At 44.2% G+C, this 19,030-nt stretch overlaps 1 protein-coding gene and 1 long non-coding RNA gene across 5 annotated transcripts in view; both read right to left on the bottom strand.

Moving 5' to 3' along the window:
• LOC126546272 (excitatory amino acid transporter-like) overlaps positions 1 to 19,030 on the bottom strand; it is a 256,126-nt gene that overhangs the window by 208,776 nt on the left and 28,320 nt on the right. The gene's annotated exons all lie outside the window — the stretch shown is intronic.
• LOC140213583 (uncharacterized) lies at positions 1,558 to 8,681 on the bottom strand. Of its 4 annotated transcripts, none has more exons than XR_011890466.1 (4): positions 8,325 to 8,681; positions 7,230 to 7,334; positions 4,416 to 4,560; positions 1,558 to 1,667 (listed from the first exon to the last, which is right to left on the bottom strand). It is a non-coding gene; the product is annotated as an uncharacterized lncRNA (long non-coding RNA). The 4 variants fall into 4 exon arrangements; XR_011890467.1 differs by lacking the exon at positions 8,325 to 8,681 and adding an exon at positions 7,874 to 8,031; XR_011890464.1 differs by lacking the exon at positions 8,325 to 8,681 and having other exon boundaries at positions 7,230 to 7,602.

Raw genomic sequence — 19,030 nt, forward strand, 5'->3', positions numbered from 1 at the left:
GTACTCTTGAGATTGGTTCTCCATAATTATCGACGAAGGGCTTCATTTATGGTCACACACAGGCAGCTCGCTATGTCCCTTTAATACAACGGTTGTGACAACTGCCACCACTACCGCAATATGGCGTAGAATACGACGCGGGGTAACAGAATATATATATATATATATATACTTCCTTTCTCATGCAACAGCGCTTGGATGCATTAGAAAGGTTTTATATATATTTCATGACTGCTTGACGCATCCCAATTGCCCGAGTTTTTCATGGCTAAACTTCAGTTTATGCTTCCGTAACGTGTGTAATGACCCTGAATTTTTTCGTAAGGAGCAATTGCTGAGTCGACGGCAGATAATTCAACGGAGCTCGCAGCTTCTGCAGTAACCTACACTGGTTCAGAACTCAAATAATCCTGAAATTTGTTTGTGCTAATATGCAGCCGAAGCACAAAAATTGAAACGTCCAGTCGTTAGATCTGTTCCTCTCAATTATGGGCCCATAGAATATATATACCCAATACAACTGAGATAGTGAAGCCGCAACAGAAAGGTAAGGAGGTTCAGCGAGACCCCCAGCTTGCTTTGTTGCCCTAAACTCTCAAGATTATTGAGTAAGGGTGCTTTAGCAGCGAAGTTACCGAATATGATCGAATCGTACCTAAATTTCCTGAGAAAAGAGTTCACGATATCCAATTGGAAACGGAATATTTCATAATTTCTAAAAAAGATTTATAAAATCTGTCAACCCTACTAGAAAATCCTATTTGTTTTCAAACGGGTTTCATCAAATAGGGTTATGGAACGGGACCCCGTTTGATCCTGTTCAGTCCTGACCTGTTTAAATCCTGTTTATTCCTGTTTAAACCTGACCCGTTTAAATCCTGTTTGATCCTGACCCGTTTAAATCCTGTTTAATCCTGACCCGTTTAATCCCGTCCTATCTAACCCAGACCTGTTTGCCCCTGTTCAGACCTATATTTTGCTGCATTCATACCTGGTCCTTTCAGAATGGATTGATGTTGCTTAATATAATTTACTCTTAAACCTATTTTGTACATTTGTGTATTTGCGATCAGCATTGAAGAGAAGTAGATCTGCATTATGTTTGCAACAAGAATGCCACTTTCACATGTAGGTTTGCCTGGTACATTGCTTGATACGAAGATAAACACAATTTTAGCACTACCAACACTGATGTGATACATCATGAACAAGTTTTGCATGACCCACGAGTACGTTCTCTATGTATGACCTACAAGAAAATGCACCCTGAAGAAGACTGTACCTCATTTTCATATTTACTACTAGTATGCAAATGTAATTCTTGCAGATTTAGTATTTGTTCGATTACTTGTACTCGTTTTAATGCAGTGCTTTTTGTTGTAATGGTTTGTTCACAAATCCACAGTAAAGCGTAATTTTGGGGTGAAAAATGTCAAGCAAAGTATTGGCATGTACTTGTAAGTGAAAAAGACAAGTATACTTTGCGTAGGTATTTCTGTACACCAACTTGAGCTTTCATTAAGCCTGAAGTCATCCGGCTTAAAAAAAAGCATGTCATAAATGTCCCAAGCACTGTTTATTGGACCTTCTAACGGTATTTCGATGCATCCAGTCTGCCGAGAGAAGACCGCTGGAGTGGGTTGCTTGGGTGAGAGCGAGCAGGGCACCTGAAAAAGTAAAGCCAATAATTTATCTTGACTCATGCAACAGGTTGGCACATAGGCAAATTCGCCTATGTTCCCACAGATAAGAAAGGTTCAGCATTCCGGTCATAGGAGATAATGAATAAATCTTATTGAAAAATATGTGGTTTCATGCAATGCCTATGTTTCAAGGGAACATGGAGTACTGTGGGAGAATAAGCTGTCATAATTAGCAGGCGATTGAAGCAAGTGTTATAGGAAAAAGATGGACACATCGTTTGATTAGCAATAATTACTAGTATTGAAGCAACAGAATACAAACATGAAATACCTTTAAAAACAACACCGACAGGTTGAGATAATAAATTATTCAGAAACTAAACCCTTCTGCCAGCAAAATACCGTAGTGTACTGGCTTTGACATTGCGCTGCTCAGGCAGAGGGCGTGGGATTGAATCCCGGCCACAATGGCTGCATTTAGATGGCAGGGAAATGCCAAAACTCCTATGTAAGGTCTATTGGGTACACGTTAAAGGAGACTAGGGATCCCGCCAACTTGAAGTTATAAAAACCGGGGTAAATTTCGAGATAAGCAAACTCACAAAAGTAGAAGGCCCTGGCCATGCGAAGACCATATAAAGCCTTTTAAGGTAGGTGCCAGCAGCCGCAAAATTTCTTGCAAAAGCGAAATATAGCAGAAGCGGTATTTTTCCGTAGATCACTTTTGCAAGGTATTTTACAACTTGACACCCGACATGTTGGGCATCTACGGGCAACAGCAATTCTTGCACAGATCATAGCAAACACTGTTGCACCTAGGTATACATAGACACATAGGTATAGGTACAGTCGCCGACTGATTTTCCGGACTCCGAAAATTCGGACTTGATTACTCGGTCTGCTTCACGGCACCGCCATTCTCCCCATGGACCATAATGTATAACAACTTCCGAAAGTTCGGTCGCCTTGCAACCTCTCGTCTGATTTTTCGGACACTCCTTGAGCCAACTTGATCGAGAGCACCATGCACCGACTCTGACCGTTGCATGGTTCTACTTTCTGAACGACATTTTTGTTTTGAACGGAGCCTCCTTGCTGCCCCACGAAGTGGCGCTACTGCAAATCCCTGCTCATCATCATCGTCTCTGCCTGGTTTGTAGCTACAGCAGTTCCGGTCTCAGCTTAGTATGCCATGTCAAGACAATCCAGCAGCTGATTTGTTTGTTTCTTCGTGCACAACGCTGCGAGTAGGCCAGGTTTTTTGTTTGTGCAACTGATGTCGGCGTGACGATGTTTGATGAAGCAAGATGGGCCAATTCATTCCACTAATATCTAGAATAGCTACCTGTAAGCACCACCTACCTTTCAAAAACATTTGCAAAGCAAAAAACCTCATCCTGAAAAGTCTGCACATGACGACATCGGTAGCATCATCAGCGTGGGGCCTCAAGATAATTCGGCAAGCCAAGAAATTACTGACAGCACGAGTGCAAGCATGCCAACAGGAAATCAGTGGCTGAATAATGCACCTTCTACCAATTGGTAGACAGTGCATTTTCGCAAAGCCCTAACTATAGCAGATCATTGTTCAGGAGTTCCCGAATGCACAACTCTATGCCATTTTCACACAGACTCTAGGGAAGCACCTCTGCACAGTTGCAAGAAAAAAAGCTAGATGCCCCAAGAGAAATGAGCCCACTCAAGCCATGGAAGTTGTGTTTACCTTGTCTTCCTACAACTACTCAAAACCTAGGACTGCTGTTTTGCACAAGGGAACAAACGTCAACATTGGTGCCTCGCCCAACACAAGTGGTCTGCGCTGTAGAAGGTGCCATAAGTCAGCCCACAGATGAGGCCCACACCAGTGCTGTCAGTGTGCTGTACAAATTGCAGAAGCACAGCCTACAAGCTTGTCTGCCTTAGTGTGATCGCACCAATGAACGAAAACTAACGAATCAAGTTTGTTTCGTGCCGAGAACAGTTGCCTCATGCTGGCTTGGTTTGTTGTGTAGGCATGTAAATAATGAAAAGGCCTGCATCACTATCTCTGAAAAAAAAATCATGTAACAAAGCACGTACAGTACACAGGTGCAGTGTCTATCACATACCATTTTGTCCAGTAGAGGCTACATCGGATAAACCGGCCAATGTATAAATGACTGGCAGAGTGACCAAGCAAACTTGATGCATGGGTCAGTTAGCAGTGGTAGTGCACTGCTCTCGGCGCACATGCACCTATGTTTGAAAGCTGCTTGATCGTGACAAAATATAAAGACAAAAGCGCTGGAGAGATATCTGAGGCTTTTCTCATATGTATGACGAGGAACCTAGCGCTAGCTCCCCATGCAGAGAATTACTAGACAGTGAGACTGCTTCTTATCATTGTAAAACAAGTGTCACGCTCACCATGTTTCTGTGCGAACAGCATGTATTCAGATCTATTCTCCCCCTTTCACCTTTTGCACAATATCACTGTGCGAGCAATAATACTGAACTGTTAGTAGCACTCTGTCCTGTTGCCTCCTTTCTTTCCTTGTGAATTGTGTGCTAAATAAGGCTTTTTTTGGTGAAAGAGTGCTAGTTTAACGCATAAACTAGCACCATGGCACTTTGCAATAAAGGACTGTTATAATTCTCTAAAAATTTGTCCATGCAGAACAGTGTCAAAAGAACACCTTAAAGAAAGAACATGAGTGTATCTATCATAAAGACCAATCCTTGTCTTTTTTCCTTAACATAATTTTCAATACCGCTATTGAAGTACAAGCTCACCCTATTATATCACCTTGTCAATGAAGCAAGGCACAATGCTGCCCAACTGTCACGGGACCAACTTGGATGTGGAGATCAGCGCAGATCAGCAACATAGCATGGTCTGCTTACACTTCTTCTCCAGGTCCAGCCATACCTACAGCAGCTATAAAACAAGTGAGCTTAGAATCACAAGCGAAACAATATAAAAAGTGACACTGAACAAAGCAACTTTCGTTAAGCATAAATAGGATCGAAATGCTGACATTATGCCCATAAGTAACTTCACTTTGAGCAACAAAGCATCCAATTTAAGAAAGATTATATGTATCAGCTATCTATGTGAGAAAGATTAATCGAACGCCCTCTATTTGCCATACCCCTCCCCTTATGCATGGATGTCTCCCTGACTGAGTGAGCTGATCCCAGGTATAGTGTAATTAAAGGTTGTCACTTGGTGGGCCAATCCCGATACCATTGCATGACTTGTACAATAATTTTAATGTGTTGTAATGCTGGCCATCCTGCAGGCACTGCAACATTATAGCACCCATAAGGCTAATGGTATTACCTGATAAGGTTAACTAATAGGTGTCCCCAGAAGCATAACTCGGCATGTATACTCGGAGGCCATTATTATAAGAGAAGCAATGGCAGAGGTGAAGCTTTATCCTGTGCCATATGCAAAATGGCTGAGCACGCCCAGCTTCTGGTTACATTCTCACTTGTGACCACTACAACAGGCTGACGGACATGCGTAACCAGCAGTTTGTAGGACCACATTTTCATACCCTGCAATTTGTTTTACATCTGAAGAGATCAGCCTCAAGCTCCATGATGCGCTGCACTCAAGAAGCATTATAAACTGGCAACATTTAAATGCTATGCTGCATGGTTTGTTGCATGCTTTAGGAATTTACTTATTTATTATACACATAGCTCACAGGCTCCAGTTGGAGTATTGCATGAGGTGGCAAGAAAACAAATTCTGAACAAGGAGAACATTCAACAAAACAAGTCAGACCAAAGAAGAAAAAATAACATACTCTCCTAATGGGACTATGTATCTGGCAGCTAGCTTCTAAAAAAGACAATTAGGAATCTTTTACTACTGGTAGCGCTTTAGGGGATGGAATGTAGAATTCCAAGCTTCATACACTTTTAAGCCACCTTTCGTGGCTTTTTGTTTTGAACTCCTATTCTCTGTACTATTATAGAAATGAATACCCCCTCCAAAATAAAACAAAGAAAAACATGTAATGCACAGTAATGTAACACAATAATGTAATGCACAACAGTGAATACTTAGAAAAATGTAATTAAGAACATGGAGTCTATGTGGGCACAGATGTTAGAAGTCTACATGAAAGCATAATAATAAAGGTGGGCAAAGCATTTATGCTTTTGTCAGGCAAGCTGCAGCAAGACATACAGGTAAAGCATGCCTCACAACACAGTCCCTAAAAATATCTGTCACAATACAGTGAGTAGGTATATCATGCATATCTACAATAGCTCCTAAATATATTTAACTCAGAGGGGGCTACCTATGTAACTTGATCAAACTGAAGGTGGGCCAAATTCTAAATATACGATTCAAGTAGACAGAAAATGGACGATCTGAAAATGCATCTACAGCAAAAGTGTTGTACATTATTGTTGTACATTATGTCATACCTGCCAACCTGTGAACATAATATTTTGTAAAAATGCTGCAGACACTAAATTCTTTGTTGGGGACATAGCACACATTATTTTAAAGCTTGCTCTCAGCACCCCCATTGTTGCATACACACACACATTATTAATAAAGGGAAAATCGCACATCTACCCGCTCGTAGCAATTGCTACAAAAGAAACCCGTACGGATTCCTCGAAAGGAAAGCCTCACAATTGAAAAAAAGAAACCGTCCAGGTCTGGGACTCAAACCCGGGACCACCGCCTTTCTGGGACAGCCGCTTTACCATCTAAGATAACCAGGCGGCTAGCAGATGGCCGGGCCAAGTCGAATTTGTCGACAACATGAAGCAAAGGCAAGGGTCTGACGTAATAGTTCTGCGGAAATGCGCAAGGTGTAGAGAAGTAATTAATAAAGGAGAAAAAAATATTATGTCAAACCCTTGCTTTTGCTTCGCGTTGTCAAGTAATTCGACTTCGCCCTGCCATGTGCTAGCCAGCTGGTTATCTCAGATGGTAGAGTGGCTGCCTCGGAAAGGCGGTAGTCCCGGGTTCGAGTCCCGGACCAGGACAAATTTTTCTTCAACTGTGCGGCTTTCCTTTTGAGGAACACATACAGGTTTCCTTTGTTGCAAATGGTACGAGCGGGTGGATGTCTGATTTTCCCTTTATTAATTACTTCTCTCCACCTCGTGTGTTTGCGAAGAACTATTACGTCACACACACATTATCAACCATTATTTAACTTGTCGTGCAGCACGAAAAGCAGCAGCGAACTTGAAACCAGTAACTGACAACATTTTTTTTAGATTACAGAGCTTTACGGTGCTTCAGGAATTTATCTGACTAAACTTCCTAAAAGCACGTGCCCCTCTGATGTTCTCGTTAGAGATATTGCATCGCTAATAATAAAGCAGTACAAGTACCATTATAATTAATTTTTTACATGCATTTTAACAATGTCATACCGTCAATCTCTCAACAGCTTTAAAACATCTTAACCAACACAACTTCATTGTCTTTCTAAAATGACATTAATAAAATTGTAAAATGAGCCCACATTTGTAAACCCACGAAAAATTCAGGAGTTTCCAAACATGGATGATACCAACAAAATCTGCAGCTCTTGTAAGTGGCAGCAACTGCTTTGCACACACCTTGTCACAGCATGCACATCAGGTACTTTTCCGTGCTGTTGAGGCTGCAGAAGTGCCGCAGGTGCATATGTGGAGGTGCCTCTGGTTCACAAAATCTTGCCATCCCTAAACAATAATAAATACTTATTTATTGTAATCCCTGCTGAAACTGCAAACTTGTGATATAAAAAGATCACGTCATATTTTGAAAAAAGTCTCATACAACCAGTTACATGAAGCTGCAACTGGTTGTGCAAATATCTGATTGTAACATCACAGGCGGTTAAATAACACGTAAATCGAACTGTAGAGAACATGAATCTACTATGAAAAGGTTCACACAAACGTACAGCTGTATAACGTGAAATGTGAATTGTACTATAAAAAAATTCCTTAGGACATGAAAAGCGTTCCAAAACCTAACTTGTCTATGCGGCGCAACAAAGCACTGCTCCTAAAGGACGATGCGCTTAAAATTACAACAGACCACCTCATTTCTGGAGAGACAATACAGAAAAGAGAAAGATTTTTCGATTAAAAAGAAACATTGCTTATGTAATTTCGGCTTCTCTGCTAGATCGGAATCCTTTACAAGTACACGAAAACACACAGGACGCTAATACACGTCATCTGACGACACACTATAAACAGAAGAATTTCCAAACAAGCTAAAAATCTGGCCATGCGTCGACGAAGAAATCGGGTGCTATCTCGCGCAGCTGTTAGCTGTGACGACGACACATCGACGTACTACTTCTAGAAATGACTATACCATTTCTTAATGAAAAATTATGTACACAAACAGTAACTTTCTTTGCTTGAATTTTTGTGCGCATTTAGATCAAAGAACCACCCGCGCTAGCGGGCTTCATAGGTGAAAGTAAATAAACCACAGATAGAGCTGTTGGTAACATGGATACGTTTTAGGGCAATTTCCATGGAACTTTTTGCTAAATGTGCACTGCGACATGAAGAACAACCATTTGAAAAGCACATTTATAATTCTTGCTGCTTTACAAATCCGGATCCGGTTGTTGTACGGATCTTGCGATACGTACAACAACGCACACTTCACGAACCATAGACAGGAAGAATGCGCGCAAGCGCCGGACTTACCTTTCTAGGCGTACTCGGAAAACGCTCCTTTTAGCGTCACAGGTGCCGCGGCATCGACTGCACCAACGGTCCTTCCGGCGCACACACTGTTGAATTGCGGATCAACTACAGGACGTAAGAGCACAACTTTCACCAAATTCTTCCGTACAGCGCGATACGATGCGACAGTGCCAGAGGAGGAGATCCTGTTCATGAGCCCGGAACAAAGGAAGCGCGAAAGGTCATATCTTCGACATCGGCGCACCACACGAAGGATACTGCGGGCTACATTACGCGGTCCCAGGGATTTTGTGAATCTCAATGCATACAAAATGCACCACAATTTCTCTCGGCACAGCGTACACACGATTAAACAACTACATCGGACGGCGTCAATGCGGCAAGCACTCACATGTGGCGACAACTGAGGACGGCAAAATAATATCACCTGTAACTTTACCGGCGCTACCTGTGCTGCCATCTGTAGGCCGCCACCGAAAGCGACCGTGCTTTCGGTGATCTCATGGATGGTGACGGCGTTGTATTTCGATGTTATGCGAGTCGTACAGCGTCTTGTACGACGTGTTTCAGCAACGTTGCTTTTAATAGAGAGGACAGCAATCTGCGTATACGCCGTATAGACGTCTCACCCACTTGAAAAACACAACAGCAAATTTTCAGTCTGTCGTATTTTGGGACGTTGTGACTGTCGTTCTGTTCTCTGTAGTGTGACGCGCTGTAGTCGAAAATTCTGTAGTTCCTGATCAATATTTGATTAAAAATTAGCAGAGGTCATTTTAAGGTTATGTAAAATTATTAATACGGAATAAAATAAAAAAATAAAAGTAGAAAAAAAATGCCTTTTGCCTAGGATTCGAACTGGAGACCTGACGGTTCCGAGACAAGCATCTTACCACTGCACCACGCCGAACATCACTGCTGGGGTATGTTAAAGCTATGTCAAGAGTGTAAATTGCTGTCTGGGTTGCTGTTTACATTTGCATTTTAAAAGCCACGATGCGCTTTCACTTCACCGCGTCAACTGCCGCATCTCTAGATGAGCAAAAGTGTTGTTACCATCGACAGGTACATCGTGGAGTGCTAGACCATCGATTTTGCTGTAACGATATCCATATTTCATACGAAATTCAGAAACAGACAACGGTGACCGGGGACACTGAGGGTTGTTACTGCTAATTTCGACAGTTGTCTCTCGCTCTTTACACTTTTGAGCTCGCATATAATTCGTGTGTTCAATACAATATAGCTACATAAACACTCGTGGGTGAGTCTTCATCTCGACAGAATACTGGCTTCTCACGGCAGCGCTGTACCAGATTAATGAGACCCGAGCGAGACAGCTTTTCACGCAAGTTTGTGGAACAATCCAAAACTTCTTTCCCGCTTCGCATATGCTTGTGCAATATTTCTGGGAAATTAACTAATGTGTCACTGTAACCGCACATGTAAGTCCACAGGCCTGTGTGCCCCATCTTACCAAATAAAACAAAGCGGATACGCAGCCATTCCCGCAGATGGTATGATTTTGATCAGCGGCCGATTTTGAGGAGGCCGGTAGGGCGTTGCTGGTGCCGCGTCGTCATGGCACAATTATAACAATTGGCAACGTCGACTTTAATGCCGGTGTCGGTGCTATCAGTACTGCCGGCTCCAAAGAAGCACGATTGAATACCGCGCAAGAAAAAAAGTACAGTGTACACCACCGATGCGAAGCTGACATTTTAAAGGGCCGCGACGGAAAGTGCTTCTGTTGCGACTTCAGAACTCTTGGCCGTCGCGACCGAATGTTTCTGTTGCGACGTCAGAATCGCTGTCGTAACGTCAGAAATGTCTGTCGCAACTTCAGAAACGTTAGGAACTTCTGTCGTACAACAGAAATTGCTGTAGTTGCAGCAGGAATTCCTGTGTCTTTTTCAACTGGGCAGGACCGGGAATCGGTTTGAAATTCGCAGCTAGCATATCGCAGTTTGGTCTGTGAATGTTCCGAGGTGGTCACGCAATTTCTGTAGAGCTTGATAATGGCCCCAATTTAGCACTAGGGGCTAAATTGTCAGGATGTCGAACAATAAAAAGTTCCTCCCCCGTTCTATTCAAGCATTAAACTCGTATGCATGATACCATCCAGTATGGTTGCCACAAAGCTCCAGAATAAACCAGCTTTTGTGCCAAACAGGCGACCCTATATGGTGCCACTGTGTCCAGTATAAGCCAGTTTAGTTGCAAACAGGGCCCCTGTTAAGACCCATTTCTGCTTGAACTGGTCGTGCCTATACCTGCTTGCATGCCAAACGGGACCCCGCTCAGCCCTGTTCATGTGTGAACTGGTCCAGTTTATACCTGTTTGCATGCCAAACGGGACCCCGTTCAGACCTGCTCGTGTGTAAACTGGTCCAGTTTATACCTGTTTGCATGCCAAACGGGACCCCGTTCAAACCTGTTCGTGTGTAAACTGGTCCTGTTTATACCTGTTTGTTGCTAAACAGGTCCCTGTTAAAACCAGTTTAAACCTGTATAACCCAGTTTGAATTTAAATAGGATTTTCCAATAGGGAAGGGTCTGTTTGGTAAAAGAGCGGCTCATTTAGATCACTCGATTTATTTATTTTTCTTAAATTTTGGGGGTTTTACGTGCCAAGAGCCACGACTTGATCATGAGGCACGCCGTAGGGACGGACTATGGACCGATTTTGACCACCTCAGTTCTTTACCGTGCACCCAATGCCCGGTACACAGGCTTTTTAGTTTTTTGCATTTCACCCGCATCGAAATGCGCCACCGCGGCCGGAATTCGAGCCCGTTCCCTCGGGCTCAGTAGCGTAACGCCATGACCACTACACTACCAGGGCGGATTTATATCATTTGATTGACAAATGTAATAGCGTCCGGTCAACAGATAGAGTTTGTAAACTACAAACAACTGATTTAACTTACGCTGCGCACCAACGCATTACACTAATCAAACAATGCGTACAATGCCTCACCAGGTGTAAGTAGAAGGCTGTGATCGTTTAAGGTCAGTGTGATAACACAGCACTGCATTCATTGTCCTAAATGAATGCTAAGCAATGGTGAAACTAAAAAAAAATTTGTTCTGCGTAAATAGAGACAAGAATCTGCCGTGCTGGGTAAAATCCAGATATTCTTATGCGAACGGTTGAGATTGCCCAGTAGAAGTTATCCGCTTGCGTTCGCTCAGGAAATGTTGCGCCCAGGCATCAATTGCAGCTGTAGTCTCACACGGTGATACGGAATTCAGTCGAGCATCTCTACAACGAACGCCAGTACAACGAAGTGACCTGTATAACGAAGGAGTAATCATGTCCCGGTATTATTACGAGCTGTGTGGTGCGCGACCTTCACAACGAAGTGATATGTATAACGAATGATTTAGAAGTTCCAAAGCACTTCGTTATAAAGGCGTCCGACTGTAGTATCCGCGAGCATCAGGTCTATCGAGTACTTATCCATTATCTTCGTAGGGAAACGAATATTCGGCAATTTCGAATACTGAATTCTAAAATCGAATAACTACGACTAGTGAATTTGTATTCAATATTTCGAATATTCGCAATAGAGAGGGAAAAAATAAACAATAAAGATGAAACATCGTTGATGCGCCAAGTGAAAGGAAAGAAACGAGAAAGAATGACAAACGGATCATGGAGGGAAACTTGAACTGGTTATTAGCATTTGATTACCTATTCCCTGCATGAAGTGGACATAACATAATACGGTAAAATGCATACAGATGAACAGACGCTCAACTGTTGTACTATTGAAGAGAGACATAAAGATACAAAGAGAGGAAAGGCAGGTAGGTCAACCTGACGAGCGTACCATATGCCTCGCCCTCTCTGCCTCTACACTGGAGGTATTGAAAATCAATAAACATAAGGCGCCTTATGTCCCATGTTGCTCCTATTTGGAGTGGGCCAAATTTGCACGCAGCTAAAGAGCGTTGCAAAATGTAGAGATACACATAAAGCCTGCAGTTCCTACAGGAGAACAAAGCAAGGCTGAGAATGAAATGACATCGCATTACTTATAGCGACACACGCTGCACTGCGGCGCTTCTTCGGAATCGTACGAGCTGTAACGTTGTCACTGGCTCGTAGTTACAGTACACTTGACGCTGGCAATCGGAGGCCTAGAACACAGCCAGGCTCTGGCCCCTTTTGAATCAGGAGTCGTGCGTTAAGGCTCAGTTACCTCCTTAGAATGAGCAGTGAACGCTGTAACGAGCGTTTGCGCCTTTCTTCACTACATATTCTTCTCCTCCCTCAGTGTAGGGTAGCAAACCAGGTACAACTTAGTTAAGCTTTCTACCCTTCGTTTTCTCTCTCTCTCTCCCAAAGCACTGATGACACCCATACCTTTGTTGTGACTCGTATAGTTCTTTTGGCGCAGTTTTGTACACCGAGGCCTTTACTTAAACATCCTGAACAATCATCGACATCGGAATAATCCCTTAACACCGCAATAACTTCACAAATCAAAGATACATAGCGCTATTTCGCAAAACGTGTACATGGCGCCAGCAAACCCTACAATATCGTAATCGTTTGCGGTAGCAATCAAACGTTTGCGATGGCTAGTGCATGCTCTTGTCTGAATCCCCTTGTGTGTCATACGTAAGGTCACTCAAGAAACAATACAAGGCGGGGAAATACGCGAAAAGTGTGACCCTGAATCTCGGGCGCAACAGCCACAATCCACCAAGTACGTACCAAGTATTCACCACTACACTCACGGACAACTTTCTGTGGCAATGAAGGGAAAGCTACGGAGGCAACGCGTGCACGATTGAGCGCGCTTCTGAATAGAGTCCCGCGTTTTAATCCACGTTAGCTTAGACTGGCAAAGAGAGTACATGAACACCTTATTAGCAACAGTTAAATGAGACAGAACACACCACTCATGAGTATAAATATTTACTTATTTTACGGCTTTTCCCTTCCGCGTCTGAGGAAACGCGAAACCGTCGCACGTGGAAGCTGCGTCGATTCAGCGTCTCTTCCGAGCAACCAAAAGCACTGTCAAACGCTGCCGGTCTACTTGGCGCGGTAACACATGCACAGCAGCCACGGGCCCGTAGCTTTCCCTTCATGCGTTTAGAAAAAGATTTATTTCAAGAAAACACGCTACGAACGCTGAGTCACAATGGCGGGACAGTTCCACCAGGACGATAACATTTACACAATACGAAGCATCGCATACATGGCACGTGTGTTGAGAAAAAGTTTACTTAAACAAGGGACGATGCGAACACTGAGTCACAATCACGGCACCATTCCACCAGGACGATAAAACACACAAGAAACGAAGGAACGTATACATGGCGCGTTCTCAAAGTAGTGTCCGAGTCCTATATATACAGTGTGCACAATGGTTATGCTGCCACAGAAAGTTCTCCGCGTGTATAGATTGCGCCGCAACAACGCCGACGGTTCACTGAGCCATGCAGTATCTGCCCCTCGCTAGCGCAAGCTCACCAGTGTGCGTCTGAAGTTGTTATTGATGAGCAGGTGCACGTCCGTAAACGGCACCGTATGCAAGAGAGACTTCCTATCGCAAGTACTTTTAGTCCCAGTTTTATGCAGACAATCTTCCTTTCTTCTTCTGTTGTTATCCATCAGCTGCTTTCTTCACTGCCACCCATCCATCTTGCACGTCTTCACCATGAGCGCGTTGAGCAATGCAGCATAAAAGAACGCGCGACGCCAGGCTTATCTCGGAACCCGGTTATAGGGCGCTCCACCAGGTCACAGCAACGCTGACGAACGTGAATAAGGCCGGCACTCGAGGCCACAACGCAGCGAGGAAAGCTAAAAGCTAAGCGCTAAAACTGAAACAAAGGTGTGCGCAGCATAAGTAACCTGCAGCATAAAATCACGTGCCCACCAAGAGGCGGTATAAAAATGGGGGATGACCTGAAAAAAAGGGGTGGAGTTTCGATCGTCTGTCGCCTGTCGGAGAAAATGGGCGCCACACCCTCGCTTGAGCGAAGGAAACGAAATAATTGAAAAGGTGATGACGACGACCCCATAAAACAAGGAGGGTTTGTCGCCACACGTCTTGGAAAATTAAAAGCCGCTTTTAAAGGCCTCTTCAGTGAAAACTGACGGCATACAGGTGTCTTCGTCGCCTCAAATGTTGGAAACGCGACACCGAGCTCTGTAACACTGGTAATAAAGATAAGAACCAAGTACGTTACCTGACTTGCACAGCGAGTTTAAGAAGTGTGCTTGCTTCCAAATGCGATTCAACGAGACTGCCGGTATAAGGATGCAGTGACTGCATGATCAGAGGAGGAGGAGGAGGAATGAGCGTTTATTATGAGAAACAGCGAGAAAGTGTTCTTTCTTTGCCCTAGGTGGGCGGCTCTCTTAGTCCAGAAAGCCGTTGGCTTTCTGCCGTTGGCATGATCAGAGAAAAAAGAAATTAACCGACGATTGCGACACTTCCTAATGCGAAATTTGAGCGCAGCGGTGTATGTGTTTTCATTTCGCGATATATTGGCTGGCGCGAACAATCTGTTTCGTGTGGCACAGTTGCGAACGGAGAAAACTGTAGCACGGCTGCTTCGCTAATCGGGAGATCGCGAGAGGAAGCGCATGGCACACGTGGGCGCGATTAAAAGCTGCCGCCGCAGACAACCTCCGCTCACGCAGCGCTTTGTATCCATACAGACGACGCGTGCTACTCTGGCGCCATCTCGTAGCCATCGTCGTCGCAAAGCCCGTCTTGCGCGGTACTACGCTTCTCACGCTTTGGCCATTCCCTCCTCCTCCGCTTTCCTCCTCGCGCTCTCTTCGCTCTCACCGCCTTTTTTTCATCCCCTGCTGTGCTCCGCATTCACTCTCATCTTTCGCTGTGCTCGTTCGCTCGGTTACAAGGTAGGACGCCGATGCCGACGCTCGCTGAGGGAACGGGTGCCTGAGAGCTGCGCTTTAATAAACTGAGACTGTCCTGAATGTCTGAACGCGGTAAAAATGGGAAACGTGAAAGATAAGAAAGGTAAAGATAAGAACTAAAGAGATAGTAAGTGTGAACCCATACACAGGGGAACGTTCACTGGCACTCCCTAGAGGTCGGACAGTGCAGTTGCCTTCGAAGAGCTCGGCACGGTTTTTGCGGCCGTGTGCATACAAGAGTGCTCAGGCCAAGGTTTGAGGATGTTTCCTTCAGAGAGCGGTCTGTTATCCAAGGAACTGACGCTGGGTTGGCTACATGGAATATACATCCCTGAGCGTCGAAGAATCAGCACAGAAGGTGCTCTATTGTCTCGCGACCGTCTTGAAAACTTCGTGCGACGCTGTCGGCCATTTCAGTCAGGAATGAATAAGCCGCTGTAATGACATGCAGCCCTTCGCATGGCCTACCAAGCCCCAATGATGAAAACCGAACAAATGTTCACTAGAACGTTAGCGCGCTGTGCTCAGTAACTGTTGTCGCTTTCTACGCCTGCAAACAGGCGCATCCGTCTACAGAGTGGTGGTTAGTGCTGTCACTGATATGGCTAAATTCACAGTTTCTTTAAGTGCGTCACATCCATGAATTAGGAACAAATAATTTTACGTTTCCGTTTTCTTCGTCCTTTCCTTTACGTTGCCGAAGGGTTTCAGCGTGCTTGCGCATATTTTTGACAAAGGATGTGCGTGTTTGGAACAATTAGCTTCAACGCACGGCCAGTACGAGGCGGCTTGATGTTGCAATGAACGCAGTGACGTAAAAAGGATTGAGATAAACGTTGACCTTGACTCGCTGGCGCCCCATTGACTTGCATGAGTGTTACGCCTCCATACGCCTTGATGGTTTAACAGTCACGCGATCTTGAGCCCCTGGTGGCTGGATAGGAAAAGACGACGATACACAGTGTTGCCTGCTCAGTCTACCGTCACGCACGTTTCAAATTTAATTTTATTAACGAAAGAAAGGGCTTAATATTTTACGACGCTACGTTTATTGTGACCCGTTAGAATATTTTGTAAACTAGGAGAGTACAAGGTCAGAAGGATGCTTCCTTTTGGAGGTTGAGGAATATTCTCTTAAGCTTTACTGGATATCATTAATTGGACGCTTGAACTCTGCTTGCCTGAGTTTGGACAGCATGTGCTTACCTTTAGTTGTTGTACGGCGTTCTTTCTGTAGGCTATTTTTGCTATCAATATTATGCAGACCTAACTCACATGCTGGAATTTATTTGAAGCGTAGTTATGGCGAAGTGGTTAAGTAAATGTTGTAAGAATAACGGCGATACGTATAATCGTGTTTATCTTCATCCTACGCAACGTTCAGTTTCATGCAATGAAATAAATTTTCATTTTCAGATGGTTTACCCTCCCCCCTCCCCCCCCCCCCAACGAATGTGAAAACTTTATTTTATGGAAATGGTATGCCGTTTCAAATTTCAAGCGCAAACCTCAGTGCCAATGAGTCAGTGCGGCGTTAGCAATGCCAAATCATTTTTTGCACGTTTGGCGGTTATGCTCGGCCTACCAGTCCCCACGTGTGAGCGGCCCGCAGCTCTGCTCAGGGCAAAGCTTCTCAGGACCTTGTAATTAAAGTTCTTTGTCTGTCTGTCTGGGTCATTCACGTGCAGAGGATATTCTCCGAGTTCGAGAGATATTATCATCATCATCATCATCAGCCTGATTACGCCCACTGCAGGGCAAAGGCCTCTCCCATACTTCTCCAACTACCCCGGTCACGTACTAATTGTGGCCATGTTGACCCTCCAAACTTCCTAATCTCATCTGCCCACCTAACTTTCTGTCGCCCCCTGCTACGCTTCCCTTCCCTCGGAATCCAGTCTGTAACCCTTAATGACCATCGGTTATCTTCCCTCCTCATTACATGTCCTGCCCATGCCCATTTCTTTTTCTTGATTTCAACTAAGATGTCATTAACGCGCGTTTGTTCCCTCACCCAATCTGCTCTTTTCTTATCCCTTAACGTTACACCTATCATTCTTCTTTCCATAGCTCGTTGCGTCGTCCTCAATTTAAGTAGAACCCTTTTCGTAAGCCTCCAGGTTTCTGCTCCGTACGTAAGTACTGGTAAGACACAGCTGTTATACACTTTTCTCTTGAGGGATAATGGCAACCTGCTGTTCATGATCTGCGAATGCCTGCCAAACGCACCCCAGCCCATTCTTATTCTTCTGATTATTTCACTCTCATGATCTGGATCAGCAGTCACTACCTGTCCTAAGTAGATATATTCTCTTACCATTTCCAGTGCCTCGCTACCTATCGTAAACTGCTGTTCCCTTCCGAGACTGTTAAACATTACTTTAGTTTTCTGCAGATTCATTTTTAGTCCCACCCTTCTGCTCTGCCTCTCCAGATCAGTGAGCATGCATTGCAGTTGGTCCCCTGAGTTACTAAGCAAGGCAATATCATCAGCGAAGCGCAAGTTACTAAGGTATTCTCCATTTACTCTTATCCCCAATTCTTCCCAATCCAGGTCTCTGAATACCTCCTGTAAACACGCTGTGAATAGCATTGGAGAGATCGTATCTCCCTGCCTGACGCCTTTCTTTATTGGGATTTTGTTGCTTTCTTTATGGAGGAGTACAGTGGCTGTGGAGCCGCTATAGATATCTTTCAGTATTTTTACATACGGCTCGTCTACACCCTGATTCCGCAATGCCTCCATGACTGCCGAGGTTTCGACTGAATCAAACGCTTTCTCGTAATCAATGAAAGCTATATATAATGGTTGGTTATATTCCGCACATTTCTCTATCACCTGATTGATAGTGTGAATGTGATCTATTGTTGAGTAGCCTTTACGGAATCCTGCCTGGTCCTTTGGTTGACGGAAGTCTAAGGTGTTCCGGATTCTATTTGCAATTACCTTAGTAAATACTTTGTAGGCAACGGACAGTAAGCTGATCGGTCTATAATTTTTCAAGTCTTTGGCGTCGCCTTTCTTATGGATTAGGATTATGTTAGCGTTCTTCCAAGATTCCGGTACGGTCGAGGTCTTGAGGCATTGTGTATACAGGGTGGCCAGTTTTTCTAGAACAATCTGCCCACCATCCTTCAGCAAATCTGCTGTTACCTGATCCTCCCCAGCTGCCTTCCCCCTTTGCATAGCTCCCAAGGCTTTCTTTACTTCTTCCGGCGTTACTTCTGGGATATCGAATTCTTCTAGATTATTTTCTCTTCCATTATCATCGTGGGTGCCACTCGTACTGTACAAATCTCTATAGAACTCCTCAGCCACTTGAACTATCCCATCCATATTAGTAATGATATTGCCGGCTTTGTCTCTTAACGCATACATCTGATTCTTGCCAATTCCTAGTTTCTTCTTCACTGCTTTTAGGCTTCCTCCGTTCCTGAGTGCTTGTTCAATTCTGTCCATGTTATACTTCCTTATGTCCGCTGTCTTACGCTTGTTGATTAACTTCGAAAGTTCTGCCAGTTCTATTCTAGCTGTAGGGTTAGAGGCTTTCATACATTGGCGTTTCTTGATCAGATCTTTCGTCTCCTGCGATAGCTTACTGGTATCCTGTCTAACGGAGTTACCACCGACTTCTATTGCACACTCCTTAATGATGCCCACAATATTGTCGTTCATTGCTTCAACACTAAGGTCCTCTTCGTGACTTAAAGCCGAATACCTGTTCGATAGCTTGATCTGGAATTCCTCTATTTTCCCTCTTAGCGCTAACTCATTGATGGGCTTCTTATGTAC

This window comes from Dermacentor andersoni, chromosome 10 (assembly GCF_023375885.2).
Source record: "Dermacentor andersoni chromosome 10, qqDerAnde1_hic_scaffold, whole genome shotgun sequence".
NCBI lineage: Eukaryota > Metazoa > Arthropoda > Arachnida > Ixodida > Ixodidae > Dermacentor > Dermacentor andersoni.